Source organism: Balaenoptera borealis (assembly GCF_965194805.1).
Source record: "Balaenoptera borealis genome assembly, chromosome: 5".
Classification (NCBI taxonomy): Eukaryota; Metazoa; Chordata; class Mammalia; order Artiodactyla; family Balaenopteridae; genus Balaenoptera; species Balaenoptera borealis.
In genome coordinates, this window is record NC_138862.1 from 97,623,805 (window position 1) to 97,639,392 (window position 15,588).

Sequence of the window (15,588 nt, forward strand, 5' to 3'; positions counted from 1 at the left end):
CTAGGTCCTGAGGACACAAAACAGATTAAAGCCTAGTGGGGGAGACAGACAAGAAGAGAAACTTTATAATCCATCGTGAGAGGCTCTATTAGAGACATGCCCTTGGCTCTATGTGGTGTACGATGTAATATTCCACAAGTGCTGTTTTGACTCGGTTTTGAAGCCATGGCTCAAAACCCTCAGTTCCCCTTCACAGAATAAGCTCCCACCCCAACTATTGACTACTTCCCTTATCAGACATTCCAGAGTTAAGATACACACACACCCAACTGCCAGAGGTCCCCAGGGATGCCCCCTTCTCCCTTGGGGTTGTGGAATTATTCAAAATACCTAATCCCCAGGAAGACTGTGAGTTTAGCCTAACCCCACCCCACTTGCCATATATAAGCCACCTCCTATCAGCTTGCTTGTTACCCTGTCCTGGTTGTAACCCAATGTGTAGCCCTGAATGGTACCCTTTTCTCACTTGGAGCTGTAAGTAACAAAGGTTTTTCCTTTCATCTATCTGAGTGTCTTTATGTTATGTCCCACCATTGAAAGAATCTCTAAATCTATAAACGATCTATAAATCTTATAAAACAGGTGACAGATTTGGATTATAAGTATGGGAGTAGATCTGGAAAGTCTTCTCAGAGGAGGTGATTCTAACCTTTGCTTTGAAAGACAGGAGAAGTCAGGTGAGGCGAGGCGGGGAGGAAAGCATAGGAGGAGAGAGGGGAAAGTGTTGACTTGCACTCAAATCCAGGAACAAGCACGTGCAGCAGCAGGGAGTGTCTGACAGATGGAACACTAAGACAAAGGTGTAGGAGTGTGGAAACTTCTGGTACACGTAAGGAACTGCAACTTTTCAGTGTGTCTGAGCCTGAAGCATGAAGTACAGAGTAGAAACACGGCAGGTAAGCAGAAGTAACAAAGAGTCAGACCCTGAAACACCTTGTAAGCCCTAGTAAGAATTTTGAGTTAATTCTAAAAGCTATATAGAGACAATAAAAGGTTTTAAGGATAGTGAAATAATTTTTTAAGTTACATTTTCAAGAGGTGTCTCTGGCAGTAGTTTAGATAATCAGTTGAAGGGGGCAAGTACGAAGGATGATACCAGTTAAGAGGCGATTACAGTAAACCTTTCTGTAAGAAATTATGAGGGTCAGAATGAAAGTAGTCACAGTGGAGACAGCTCTTTGGGGGATATTGTGGAGAACTTGCCCATTGGTCTTGCTGGGGAGCTTGATATGTGGAATCAGAGAAAGGAGGAGTCATGAGTGACTCCAGATATACTAGACTGACCTGGAAAATGGGTGGCCTGAGCTGTCCTTACTACTCAGAGGAGAAGAAGAAAGTTGCGGGGGGGGTGGAGGGCAGGAAGGAAGATATATTTAATTTTAGGTCCAGTAAGTTTGCAAGGCCGGAGGACGTCCTCAAAGAGGGCCTCAGGCAGTGGCCAGATCTCTGGGTCCAGAGAACAAAGAGAGCCATCTGATTTAGTAATGTTGATTTGAACATCTTTCATTTCTAGCTAACTGGAGGAGGTAAAGATTTGCAAGTGGAAACAATCACTCAGGAGGGAGTGGAGAAAGGGCCAAAACAAGAACTCTGAAGATCAAAAAAATTTTGGAGGTGGGCAGAGGGGAAAGACTATATGAAAAAGGTTAGGGAGTCATCACAAAGAAGGAAGGCAACCAAGAGAAAGTTGTGTCCTACAATCCCAGGACAAGAGAAAGGAAGGAAGGAGACGTCTTTGCTTTCAAGATGTTAAACAGAATGATTGAAAAGTACTCCTTGAAAGATAGAGAACCTTGCTCCTAACACGTCCTTCTTTCTCCTCTATCATCAACTTCTTTCTCTCTATCTTAAAATAAAACTCCTCCCTAAAACTAGTTTTACCAGGGTTATCCATACATTATCCACGGAGAGTTTCATGGAACACCTTTCAGTCCTTTTACTTAAATCTTGAACGTAATGACCTCTCCTTCCTGACATTCTCTCCTCTGTGGGTTGTAGGACACAACTTTCTCTGGGTTCCCTTCCATTTCTGTGATGACCCCATAACCTCTTTTATATAGTCTTTTCCTTCCATCCACCTCCAACATTTTGAGGTTCTCAGGGGAAGGCAGGATGGGATTAACCTGAAATAACAGCAGAGCACTTTTCTTCTCAGTGAAGAGTAAAGCAGACAGAGCTAAGAGTTAGTATCAAATGTTCTAGATGGGAGTCAAAGTTGGGAGGTCTCTTCGCTGAAAATTTCTGTTTTCTCTGCAAAATGAAAGACATGCATTCAGTAGTAGATTCTGAAATCACTGAATTTAAAAAATGTCTCTATGATTATTGTTGTTAGAAAATGCAAACGTGGTTTAAACCATGTGGCTCTTGTCAGCTGCTAGAAAACTATACTGGGATACTAGATTTGGATTTAAGTTTTATGCTCATATCTGGTATTTGCAAGCACTTAATCCTTCTGCTGCTTCTAGATGGAGGTAGTACTATTTTATGTTTCACGTCTTTTTGCATTTTGAACCCCGTGAAAATGCATAAGCTGCCTAAAGCTTGCTGCCTCCAGTGCTTTTGGAAACAGGGAGATATAAATCTTCAACCCAGTGATAAATGAGAATGAGAATATTTTACTATTCAGTGAAAATATAGTTGTGAATATTGCTTTAAAGCTCCAAAAGCATTAAAAATGCAAAGAAAAAGAAAGTGGAACAGGGAGTTGTTAAAAGAATCAATGAATGTATGTTTGCTAAAAAGCTAGCAACAAAGCTGCCCATCTGATCACCAAAGTCAGTTTATAACTATAGTGTCTGACCCTCTGTAATTTTATTTAGTCCTATGCCTACAGCCAACTGCAAGTATAGAACTAATATTAATATTATGAGCTAACTTTTATTGATTGCTCGCTCTGTGTCAGGCACTGCACTAAGGGTTTCACTGTAACTTTTCCTTACTACCCGCTACATATGGAGAAATGGAGTTTTGAACAGCTAAGTGACAGCTCAAAGTCACACACCTTTTATACAGGGTAGCTATGTGGTAAAGTTAATATTGTTACCCTGAAAAATTGGGACTTTTTTCCCCAAGACATGCTGCTTTCAGATTATCAATATTTTTCTCACAATCCTAAATCCCATTCTCTATTTTCATAAACAAATAATTTAAAGAGAAGTTCCTGTATTTCTAGTCGCATACAATTCAGAATCTCCTATTCTCAGTATCTTTGTGCATTGAATAGGTGCTCTGATTGTGGGAAAATAATAAAGGTAGATACATAATAATTATAAATTACTGATTCAAGCCACCATTTACTGAACTTCGATTATGTGCCAGGTATTATTTTAATCTCTTCATATTTTTGTTCATCTCATACAGGGGGTATATTCTGTAATGCACTATGAAATTATTTGGGAAACATAAGAAAACAAAATTATTTAGTGCTTAAAAGTAGGGTTTTATTATATGTTCTGAAAATCTTACGTTTAAAAATATTTTACAAATATTGCTAGAAAAAATTCCTAGAGATTATTCTGAAGGAAGACCTGTGAATTTACTTTCCACATAGAGGGAAAGAAGAAAAGAAAAGGCAACTGGCAAGGATGAAGACCACTGGGCTAACATTTCATCACTTTTTTTTGTTTTAACGTTGGATACAGAAGGTGAAGTTTATCACACTGCTCAGTTCAAGAAAAATTCTTATCACTCCCCAGTCCTTGGAAGGACCACTCTTGTTTCATTTGTTCACTTTTAGCCCAGAATACACTCTCAGTCTCCCCCATTCCCCATTCTAGTGTGTTAAATACATCCCTCTTAATAAGGTTTGTGGCCTTGTACAATGTATAATATTGATTTTTGTGAATTATTATCCTGGTTATATTAGGTATAGATACAGTTAGAGAGACAGAGGAAGAGATAAAGGTGATATGAACTCTGAAGATCAGAGATTAAGAAACTGGGCCAAGATCACACAACTCTTACACGATGCAGTAGAATTCAGACCTTAGTCTGACTCTATCTAAAACTGTCAGTCTTACCTTCTCAAGTCTGAAGACTGTAGAAAAACTGGAGAAAAAAAAGATTTCTGAATGCATTCCTAAAATCCATTGGATTTGGAAATAGGGTTCGAATTGGGTTAATTATCAACAAAATGGATAAAAACTTGGGAAGTTCATGATTTTTTTTCAAGGCCACAGATAGGGAATGAGGACGGCAGAGGAGAAGTATTCCTTAAATTCAACTTTGAGGAATTAAATATATCACGTACCACACAAAAGTGATTAATATTGCGAGGGCGATGAATTTGATAATGACTGAGAGATGCCATCAACCTGACAAACTAAACAAGTTTTTTAACCTGACATAGCCCTATTCAAGATATCAGCTGTCACCTGAAATGAATTATGCTTCTAATTTGTCTTCATAAATAATGCAATTAATTGAAAGGTAGTTACAATGAAAGTCTTTAACTTCTTTCGTCTCTAATTTGAGGGCAATCTCTTTGCATTCCCTAGAAAGAATCTTCCACTCTTTTTATCAAATAAAACTTAGACATCACTGATCAGAACACTGAGATCAAAAACAAAAGAATCCATTGTGTGAAGACCACCACATCTAATAGTTTTCTCAATCTTTTTTTTCTAAGTTTAGCATTATGTTAAAATGTGAAACATAAAAATCTGATGTAAGAAAATTTATTCAAGCTCAAAATTTTACTAAGAATATCTATTTAATCAAGCTTCCAGGCTGTATATCTACCCTCTTCTTGCCACCTAACTTCTGTTTACTTAGAATTAAAAGATGACCTCTGACTCTATTATGCTTCACACTTCATCACACAGAAAAATCTTTGGTTTACAGCTTCCAGGTAACCTTTCTTCTTCCTTCCCCCCAACCTCATTTAGTGAGAATAAAAAGGAACCATTGAACAAAAACAGTTCCTGACCACTTCCAGCAAGTGGAAATAAAGAATTCTTGTGTTAAAGATGAAAATAATTAAAATGTTGTTTATCTGAGGTTTCTCTGTGCAGACACCAGTGATTCCATTTGTTTATTTGTGAGTACAGATGTTAATAAACCTATGTGCTGAAGGCATGAAAGAGAGGTAAGGGAACTATGCAAGCATTAAAACTTTCAATCATTTAATTATTTCGTCCCTCTGGGAAGGCTAATTTCAACAAATATAGCAGAGGAAGGACATGATTATGAATGGAGATTTGAGCTGAGCATGTTTCACAAGGTTGTTATAAAAAAGAAAAAAATGGAAAGACAAAGATTTTGTGAGGTATACCAAATTATAGCTAAAACCTTACAAGTTACTACAATGCAAATTACACAGCTAAATACAGAAAATTTGGGTAATATAATTATTTTGGTATCTAGCCCCTGGCTGTTAAAAAATAGCCATTGGCAAAAGAAGGAGTTTAGTCTACATTATCATTACTTATATTTAGTCATATTTACTAAAGTCTGCCTCTCAACATGAGAAAATCTTCAATTCAAAGCTATCAGAAGATAATGTATTTTGTCCGAAGTCCCAAAGCTAGAAATACTGCAAGGTTGAGTTTTTCCCCAACAAGCAAATCCATCTGGATAAAGTCCTTACATCTTTTTACATTCTGTTATAATAATAGCTAACATTTAACTAATACTTGCTGGATATTGTATAGGTATTGACTTCTGTCTAAAAGTAGAAGAGTAAAATGGAGATAGACTGGAGAAGGGGGAATAAAGAAGAGATGAGTGCATTAGTCCGCTTGGGCTGCTGTAACAAAATACCCTGGTCTGGGTGGCCTTATCAATTTATTTTCTCACAGTTCTGGAGGCTGGAAAGTCCAAGGTCAAGGTTCTAGTAGGGTTTGGTTTCTGGTGAGAGCTCTCTTCCTGGCTTCAGATGGCCACCTTTCAGCTAGATCCTGGTATGGTGGAGACAGCAAGCTCTCTGCTCTCTCTTCTTATACGGGCACTAAACCCATCATGAGGGTCTTCCACCCTCATGAGCTCATCTAAACCTAATTATATCCCAAAGACTCCACCTCCAAATACCATCACATTGGAACCTGGGGCTTCAACATGCGCATTTGGGGGACACAATTCAGTCCATAGCAAGGAGAGAGGAAGATGATCCAAAGTCAGAACCGGGTAACAAGAATGTAAGTACAGAGAGGCAGCAGTCAAAGGTGAAATCTGTGCTGTCAGGAAGTCAAGAGGAAGATTTAGAAAAATGAGTGGTTAATAGTGTCAGAGGCCATTGAGAAAGGCATGGAAAAGACTTCTCTGAAAGCTGATCATTAGAAGGTCATTAGTGTCTTTCATTTGGTCTGAAGCCCAATTGCACACATATAAAACTATATGTTATAATGTGTCATTAAGGCAACACTAAATCATATGGTATTAGAAGAAAAAGAAGGAATGCTTTTGTCTGGGGTCACCAGAGAAGGTTTAACAGGCCAACCGACATTGAACATGGAACATGGTAAGTAGACTTTTGACAAGTGGAGTATTGGTGAGAGAGAAGTCCAGGTTGAGTAAGGTAAGGTGTGGAAGTGGAAAAGGGCATAGCTGACTTGGAGAATTGAGAGTAGCCAGGTTTGTTGGATAATATGATAGAAATGTAAGAGAGAAGTGATAAATTTGCACTTATAGGGTGATAATATAAGGTGGATTTCTTTCATCAATAGCTATTATGAAAATACATTATTTTAACCCTCAGCTCTATTTACTAAAATAGAATGTAAGAATTTCATTTCACAGTACCTTTATGATTTTTCTTAGTCTTTTAAAATATTTATCAGAAATTATTTTAAAGCATTTGATTAGAAGTGAAATTAGCCAGATTTTCCTGAAAACTTCTTTTGTTCAGAGTGAAAGTTACTTGATTTCTTTGGATCTCAGACTTCTTATCTCTAAAGTAGATTAGGCTGAATTAGTCCCTGGATTCCTCCAAAATATGATTCTATGATACAGAAAACAGTATTTTCAAAAAAGCACCAAAGCGTAGTTATTGTTTTCATTAAAAACATTGAAGTCATGCACTCATTTTTATTAAACTGGATATAAAATTCTCACTCACTGTTTTTATGTGGGACTTTCTAAAGTCTAAGCTCTTTATATACTTTTCAAATAAAATCTGAGCTCTACAAAATAATTATTCCACAGAATCCAATGGAGTTTTAAAAAATACAGGTTAGCGGATGATACGTAACAAATTAGTAATTTGGGGAACTCCATAATATTATAACACTTTAGAGATGCAGTAACTTTAAGGTCATTTTGTCCAGTTTCACATGAGGAAACCAGACTGTAGAGACTGTAGAGAGATTAAGTGATTTGCTGAAGGCCACGCACCAACTTGGATTCCGCCGTGCCAGTGTTCCTAGCCCATGGACGAGAGTCAATGGTGGGCTAGTATGAATATTTCTGTCTTTCTGATGATGGTTAAACTCTAGTTTCCATTTTTTTTAAGCTGTTGGTTTCCAAGTAAAGGGAAATTTAAAAGTATATGTATTACTTGGTAATATCTGTGTTAATGGAGACCACTGATAGCAAAGCAAATCTGTTCAAAATTTCATTTTTGACTGCTTTCCCATGCTATGTCTGGACCCTTCACCAACCAGGTGTAACTGTGCTGCTCAAGGACAAGGACCCAGACCTCTGGCCCAGAATCCCATTATAAAGGAAGGTGTAGGGAGAAGCAGTCATTGACCAGCTTATCCTCAGACTATACGACAGTGTCGTGAGACTGTATCATGATATAACAGTATCATGAAATCCTCCCATGTGTACACCTTTTAAAGAAGCACCATCATAAGGACAAAATTATATGGGGGATATTTTCAAGTGTCATAGACGCCTTTAAAAAGCTCAAGAAAGTAATAGGCCCTTGCCACCAGTAAAGTGACATGCATTCCAAAAATTTGCAAACAAATTCAGGGGCTCAAACTGAGGGTCACTGAGGCCATGATCCCCAGTTTTACTGGGATCACATTTTATCAGCAGTCCAGGCAGTACTTTATGGGGAGCCAAGTGGCCTGTACACTATAGCTGGATATTATGGACCCCCTCTCTTAACACCACTTTGTGTAACTTTATCATTCTGGTGGAGGTTGACTAGTAACTGCTGGCCATATGTCACCACAAGTGCACAGCCCTTAGAGAGGAGATCCTTTCTTGAAATGAAGTCATCTTAAACTCTGTAAGGATTTGGGATACAAGAAGTTTACTGCTGCTGTGACTAAGAGAAAGTGCAAAAAGTACCAGCGGCTCTAACTCAAAAAGTCACACTAGCTTAGGCCTGTGACTGATGGGCAGAATGGAGCAAAGGAAGGGAAAGAAGGTCAAGAGGAAGGAAGAAATGGAGGCAACTAATTTCAAGGACTCTAAAGTAGTGGAATCATAAAATTCCATAACTCCATCTTCTCTTCTGTGACTCTGCCACAGGTCATGAAGAATTTCTGTCTACTACAGTTTCCTGGTAAGATCAACCACCATTCTCAGTTTCCTGCCAGGTAACAAATACCAAAGGGAAAGTGGGCTAATTTAATTGTCCTGTTTTTAAAAATATCTGACCCTTGCTACAATATTACTCAAAATACAAACCAATGTGAGACTCAGTTCTCTACAGTACACCCTTTCTTTCAAAGCAAACAAACAGTTCTTATCCTCAAGCTCACATTATTAGTATTTAAATACAAAATGCTTAAATTCTTCTTGAGTTCATTTTAACAAGACTGCTGTAATTGTGTCAACTGAGGTTCTTAGGACCATTCTTTGAAACCAGACCCAGTATATTCATGTGAGAGAGGCGTGAAAATTTCCACAAAGGTCAATTGCTGGACTCTTGAGTCCAGTACTTCTGTGGAATGACATCCAAGGGGTTAAAAGCTTTAAAATGACTGCAATCATGAAATCCATATTTCTCTTTAGCTTAATGTTTAATTTGTACACTATGTTGAAATTCTGTACAAGGAGAGGATCAGCCTATGCAGCTGCAGCTATGCTATTGCCATAGTGTCCATGTGTCTGTACAGGATGGATTTTAAGGAATAGAAATAGAAATGATAAACCATAATATTCTTATCCAAGTCCACCTTTGACCTGAGGTCATTGAAACAAAAGTTGGAAAATTCCAGAGCAATGGTGGTGAGGAACAAGGAAAGAGTGATTTTACTAAGAAATAGCTAATAACTGCCAGAGTTTAGAAAATTAATTATACCTGAAGATATAATTTTAGTTGGTCACTAGAGTGTTTATTTTGCCTTATCGCAAAGACCAGATACCATAGATATATAACATTCATTACTTTGCAAAATATTTTTATATCAGACACAAAAATTCACCAGCTCGGGCTTCCCTGGTGGCGCAGTGGTTGAGAATCTGCCTGCCAATGCAGGGGACACGGGTTTGAGCCCTGGTCTGGGAAGATCCCACATGCTGCGGAGCAACTAGGCCCGTGAGCCACAACTACTAAGCCTGCGCGTCTGGAGCCTGTGCTCCGCAACAAGAGAGGCCGCGATAGTGAGAGGCCCACGCACCGCGATGAAGAGTGGCCCCCGCTTGCCGCAGCTAGAGGAAGCCCTCGCACAGAAACGAAGACCCAACACAGCCAAATAAATAAATAAATAATTAAAAAAAAAAATTTCACCAGCTCAACCTTTACCGATAAATACCATATCTGCATGTATAGGTAATCCTGCCCCTAAATATTTTGTGACTGAGAGAAGCTAGAGTGGTAGTTTAAGGATATTACCAGCTGAAGTCTTTACAGGTTGGGGATGGAGATGCGGACGGGAAAGGGATTCCTGTTGCAACAAGAAGTAATTTTGCAAAAAGAAGGGGATATTTGGGAGATTACAAAAATATGCATGTGCTGCTGTCCCACCACTGGTGCCTGCTGTAGATACTGAGTTCCCTGATACTACAATATGGCTTCTATCTGCATCTTCACTCAACTTTGGAAAAGTCCTTTCTTTGCTCTCAAAACCTCCATTTTCTTCTATCAAAATCAGATCTATGACTAGGACATCTTTACCTGTTTCACCTGGCTTCCTCTCATTTCCTATGTTAGGAAAAAGAGAGAGTATATGTTATGAAGTTAAGCAAAACTGGCTGATTTCTATTCCAAATTTCATAATTATACAATACTCATAAAATGCTAATAATTTTGAGTAGATGGACAAGTTAACAAACCCTATATAAATTAAACCAGCAATTAAATTGTGTTGTATAAGGTGCTATTCTTTCAGTATAATAGATATTTTTCAAAGGGACCTGGAGGTGAAACCAGAATGTGCTTGATGCCATCTGAGGATCATCATTCAATTAAAAAAACACTTTTATGTAAATTACTTCAGTTAAAAAAGAACATTTCAGGGAGATCAGTTCAGTGCTTTGCGACCACCTAGAGGGGTGGGATAAGGAGGGTGGGAGGGAGACGCAAGAGGGAGGGGATATGGGGATATACGTATGCATATAGCTGATTCACTCTGTTATACAGCAGAAACTAACACAACACTGTAAAGCAATTATACTCCAATAAAGACATTAAAAAAACAAATTAAAAACAAGAACATTTATAAATCATACAGGAAACACAGTATTTTTAAAGTTTTTCTGTTTTTTTTTCCTGCGTACATACTCATTTTAGGAAATTTATAAAATTCAGAAACATACAAAGACTTAACAATAATAATCTTACCACCCAAAACTGATATCTAAGAACATTTTGATACACAATAAGTGTATAGTAACCTCAGATTTAATGTGTGTAGTTTTAACTATTCTTGAGAAACCCTAAACTCCTTAGTATATAATCTGTTATAATTTCTGCTGTTATAATCATGAGTCCACTTCTGAGTCTGGTTTGAAATAAGTGAACATTGTAGCTAGTGATTGTAACAGCCCAGCCTCCTCTCTTTATGGTGAGTCTGTGCTGAACTTGTTGTATATAAGCAGTAATTAACAAATTTATACTTTACTGCATGTGGCAGAAATGATACCCTATGGAACAGTCACACATTTGGGGGGATCCAAGCTTTGCTTGTGAATGTTAATTTCTATATTTCCTTCCCCATCTTTTTTGTCTTTTAGTCTTTTAATAGCAAAATATCTTTTTTAAATTCTAAGAGATAGAATTGTACTTGAAAACTGTCAGCTTCTATAGATGTTTTTACAATAGAAAAACCTTTTCTTCCTGCCCCTATGTGGGCAGGTCAATTTTCACTGAAAACGACTTCAAGCTGGTTCTAATGTTTACTCACTTAGGCAGGTGTGTTCATCAGCATGGAGACTGTACCCCGTATCACATGCACAATGGAAAGTGCCCAGAGTGTTAATACAGCGCTGTTGGCAGCCTCCAGTCACTACCGTACATTCGTCAACATCTAGAGGAGGAAGACAGATGGTCAGGATTACAATGTCATTCCAATGTCAGCTTCAGAGAAGTGGCACAATATTTCTTTGATACACAGTATGTGTTTTATTGCACAAAGGCACCATCTCTGTTGCCACAGTTCTTTGCCTGTTTGATCCATTTTACTCCACAGTATAAACAAAAAAATGTAGATAGAAACTTTATTGAGCTTTTTAAAGCCCAGCAACGATGAGCATAGGGATTGTCTCACAATTTTCTATTCTTCACGTCCTGATTAATTAGACAGATCTGAGATATAGATATTTCCTTAGGGAAGGGAACCTGGAGGGGAGAATTACAATGAGCTACTCTATCTGGAGCAGCACACACGAGAAGATAAACACCTTTACTGGTCTGACGCTGCTGAATAAAGTCAGTAATAGAGTTAACACCTTGACTCTCCTTCTCATGGGCTATGGTGGACATCAGGGCAGAGACAGATAAATTCAAATAAAACCATGGTTTGGAGTTCTTAAAAACACATTGATATATTTGCTCCATTAACTCAGATTCTTCCTTATCTTTCAGGGTTCCACTTTCTGAAATACTTAGCATGTTTATGTATGAAGTTACATTAATGTAGAATAAATGAAAAGAGGTCAAGACTCATGGTCACCTATGTCTTACGATCAGTCAAGGTTATGATAAATGAATATAATATTTGTCTTCCTTTGGAAAGGAAAACCAATTTATCTCTTAGAACCTATACTTCCTTGTACCCTATACAATCAGTTCTGATATATCTAAAATCACAACAAGAAGATATCCACAAACACAGGGAAAGCTTTTCAGATATCAGTGATTTTTCAGATAATCAGAGCTTCTAAATTTTCCTGTTTGGAGAATCTGTTTTGTGACATGTTCCAAAGAAAAATCAGACAGAATGGTCAAGATTTAGTCTGCACGTGTCTCATGCAGAGAATGTCCCTGACTCCCCTGTCCCCAGTTCCAGACATTCTGGCAAAGACTGTTGAGTATGAATATTCTTCACTAAAATATGTTATCATAATAGATAATTAGCTTTACATTGAGTGAGATTTAATTCCACAGGGCAAGATCCTTACTCGAGAAGACATCAATATTGGGAAGGAATACTATTGCAATGTTTCATCATAGGCCCTTTTCACACTGAAATCCTAATGAATGTTTTGTACTGTAGTAAACATTAGGGCATTTGACCTGAGAGAAGCACAAGAGTTTTCTTTTACTTGGCGTTGGTTTTTTTTTTTGTTTTTCTTTTTATGAAGAAGAAAAAATATGAAGAATATAAATCACAAAATAAGTCCCACATTTTAAAATTACTAGTTTACCATATTAAACACATTTTACACAGTCTAGTATTTTCCTTCTAAAATTAGATATTCTGGAGTAATTCTGATATTTAAAAGGAATCTTATTTTAGAGATAAGGACTACTGACTTTTCAAAGTGTTAGAATTTTTATTAAATTTTGAGTCTGTGATAAACCACTAATTTTTTCCATATAAACTAATATCAAATCAGAATTCTCCATTTGTAACTTGTACTTTGTGCAGAGCTTTAATATTTATGCTACCTAAAATTTTATCTTTCTAGCTTTAGGGTATTATTCACAGGGTTGAGATATAATTTTGAATCTTAATTCTGTCAATCCCTGAATTATATATCCTTCCCAGGTCTTTTACTTTAGACATACAAATAAAACTCTTAATTCCCAAGAGTCATATGTTTTTATCAACAAAACAATCAATATATCAGTATTTGCCATGATCAAAATGTTTTATAATATACCATATATATGTATTTAAATACATTAAAAATGTCTTAAAGAGTGTGCACAGATAAAATGATTACTTCTGAGGAGGGAAGGAAGGTATCTGACTGAGTAGAGTGCAAGATGTGTGTGTTGGACAAGGAATGTTATCCACATCTATAATGTTCTAATTTTTCACAAGAAAGTTATTCAGTTACTACTTGTGTATTAAAAAGTAATTTTAAAGAAAGAAGCATAAAAAGAATACCTCCCCTTCCCATTCAAGCTCCAATAATTTTCTGGCAAGAGAAACCAAGTTAGTGTAAAAGAGAAAAATCACTGGGTTCATTCCAAAGATCAGAGTGGACATTGATTTTAAGGATGAGTATTCTTTCAGTATGTTTTAGTGTGTTCATATTCTTAATCTGCCCCAGAACTATAATTAAAGTACTATAATCTATGAAAAACACATACACACTAACAAACAAAAGCAAACCAAACTTCCTCTGTCCTCTGAGTCAGACAGTCTTGGGAAAAATATCTTAGTGTTGAAACTTATTAACCTGTCCCTTTGCCTCTCTGAGACTCAGTTTCCTCATCTGTAAGATGGGATAATAATGACTGCCACATGTACTATGCTCCGATTTATGTTTTCCTTTCCTATTCATGCATAAGAGATTGGAATAGACTGCTAATGCTTGAGATTATATGTAGAAATCAAACAGGCAATGATAGAAGTCCTGAGAAATGTGGGAATTCAGGGAAGGGGAAATGCATTTGGGCTACAGTGATAAGGGAATGTTTGAGGTAAAAACTGAGAATTGAGTGCATGGAGAAAAGGATGGGTAATCCAAAGGTGCAGAGGTTTAAACATGCAGTGTCTGAGATTTAGTATTTAGACCTGTCAGGTTGGTGAATAAAGTTGGCAAAAGAAAGTAAAGTTGAAAAACAAACCTAAAATCTTCTCTTAATTAATTTAGATAGCAAAGTCTTCCTCTTCTTGATTTACAATACAATACACTTCTGGGCAGGTTGAGACATAGCAGGCTGTGTTCACACAGTAGCTAAGCAAACTTACTAACAGTTTAAAAAATCAATCATTTATAGAGTGGTACCAAATGCAAAGTAATTGGTTTGACTTTCTTCTTCTTTTTTGTCCTTTCAGAATACACTGGATTTACTGATTGTTTGGGCATTGTGTAACCTACCGTTCTCAAATCTGGCAGTGCATTAGAATCACTTGGTGGGCATTTAGAAATACCCAGGCCTTGGTCCTGTCCTTAAAAAAGTCTGATTTAATTGGTCTGGGTTAAGACTTGGGAATCAAATATTTGAAAATCACCTTTAGTGATTCTAATGGGGAGCCAGCGTTGAGATCCCCTTATGTAGTTAATGCTTTAATCTCCTAGAGATCTTGTTATAATGCAGATGCTGATTCAGTAGATCTGGGGCTGAGGGGCTGGATTTTGCATTTCTAATAGATCCAAGGCAATTCTGAAGCTGTGGTCTGTGGACCATACTCTGAGTAGTGAGCCTGAGTCCTCTGTTCAACTGTAAGTGTCACACGGATCACAAATGTCATGATTTGGCTCAACTTCTCAGCTGTTTGACCAAAGCAGACCAATTCAGTTCAGATAGATAAATCAATACTCTGACCAAAATAGTGTGTGTATACACATACATACAAACATATATACATACATTAAATTATTTACCAAAACCTCTGAAAATAAACCACCCATATTTCCCACACTATTCACTCAATAATAGCTAATATTTTTAAGACAATGTTAGCATTATCTGTTACAAGAAATGACTTTCTTCTGTAAAACATGAAGGACATTTTAGTTCTTTTCTGATGAAATACCTCTGATATAGGATAAAACCGGGTTAAATTGCCATGATATTAGACACTCATGCTGAAGCTGTCACAAGTGATTTTCTTTTCCATCAAGATTCTGCCCAACAGAGTTAAAAACCAGAAATGTCAATATTACATTAAAATTTTATTATGAAGTATACTTCATGTGAAGAAACCATTTCTCCAATTTTTCTCTCAGTTATATCTTAATGTTAGATGCTTACAGAAAGCCCTGCCCTCAGAATTGGAGCTCCAGGACACTTCTGGGAATAATGATAAAGTGATTAGAATTTTTTCAGCATTATCCCTGTGATATGGACCAAGGATTTGATGATTTTTATACTGTAAAAGAATGTCAAAAAAGAATCAACTGTGCCTGCTATTCTTCCTTTTTAATGTCCTTTCTCTAAATATTTCTGCTGTATTTATCCCCCAGACTATTTCCCCAGATGATCACAGAATATAATAGCTTAAAAGAAGTCACACTATTATCAAATGTATTTTGCACATAAAAGCTCCCTGAGACAACAATGATCCACTTTTGTTTCCAAACAATCAAGGTTGTTTTATATTATTTTTTTAGAGTGTGCAGCCAGAGTAAGAT

At 37.0% G+C, this 15,588-nt stretch overlaps 1 protein-coding gene across 1 annotated transcript in view; it reads right to left on the reverse strand.

The window, feature by feature from the left end:
• Positions 1-288: 288 nt before the first annotated feature.
• LOC309629777 (uncharacterized protein) overlaps positions 289-15,588 on the reverse strand; it is a 212,711-nt gene continuing 197,411 nt past the window's right edge. Inside the window, exon 3 of the transcript XR_014245211.1 lies at positions 289-11,363. The gene's annotated coding sequence lies outside the window, so the exon portion shown is untranslated. The remainder of the gene's footprint in view (positions 11,364-15,588) is intronic.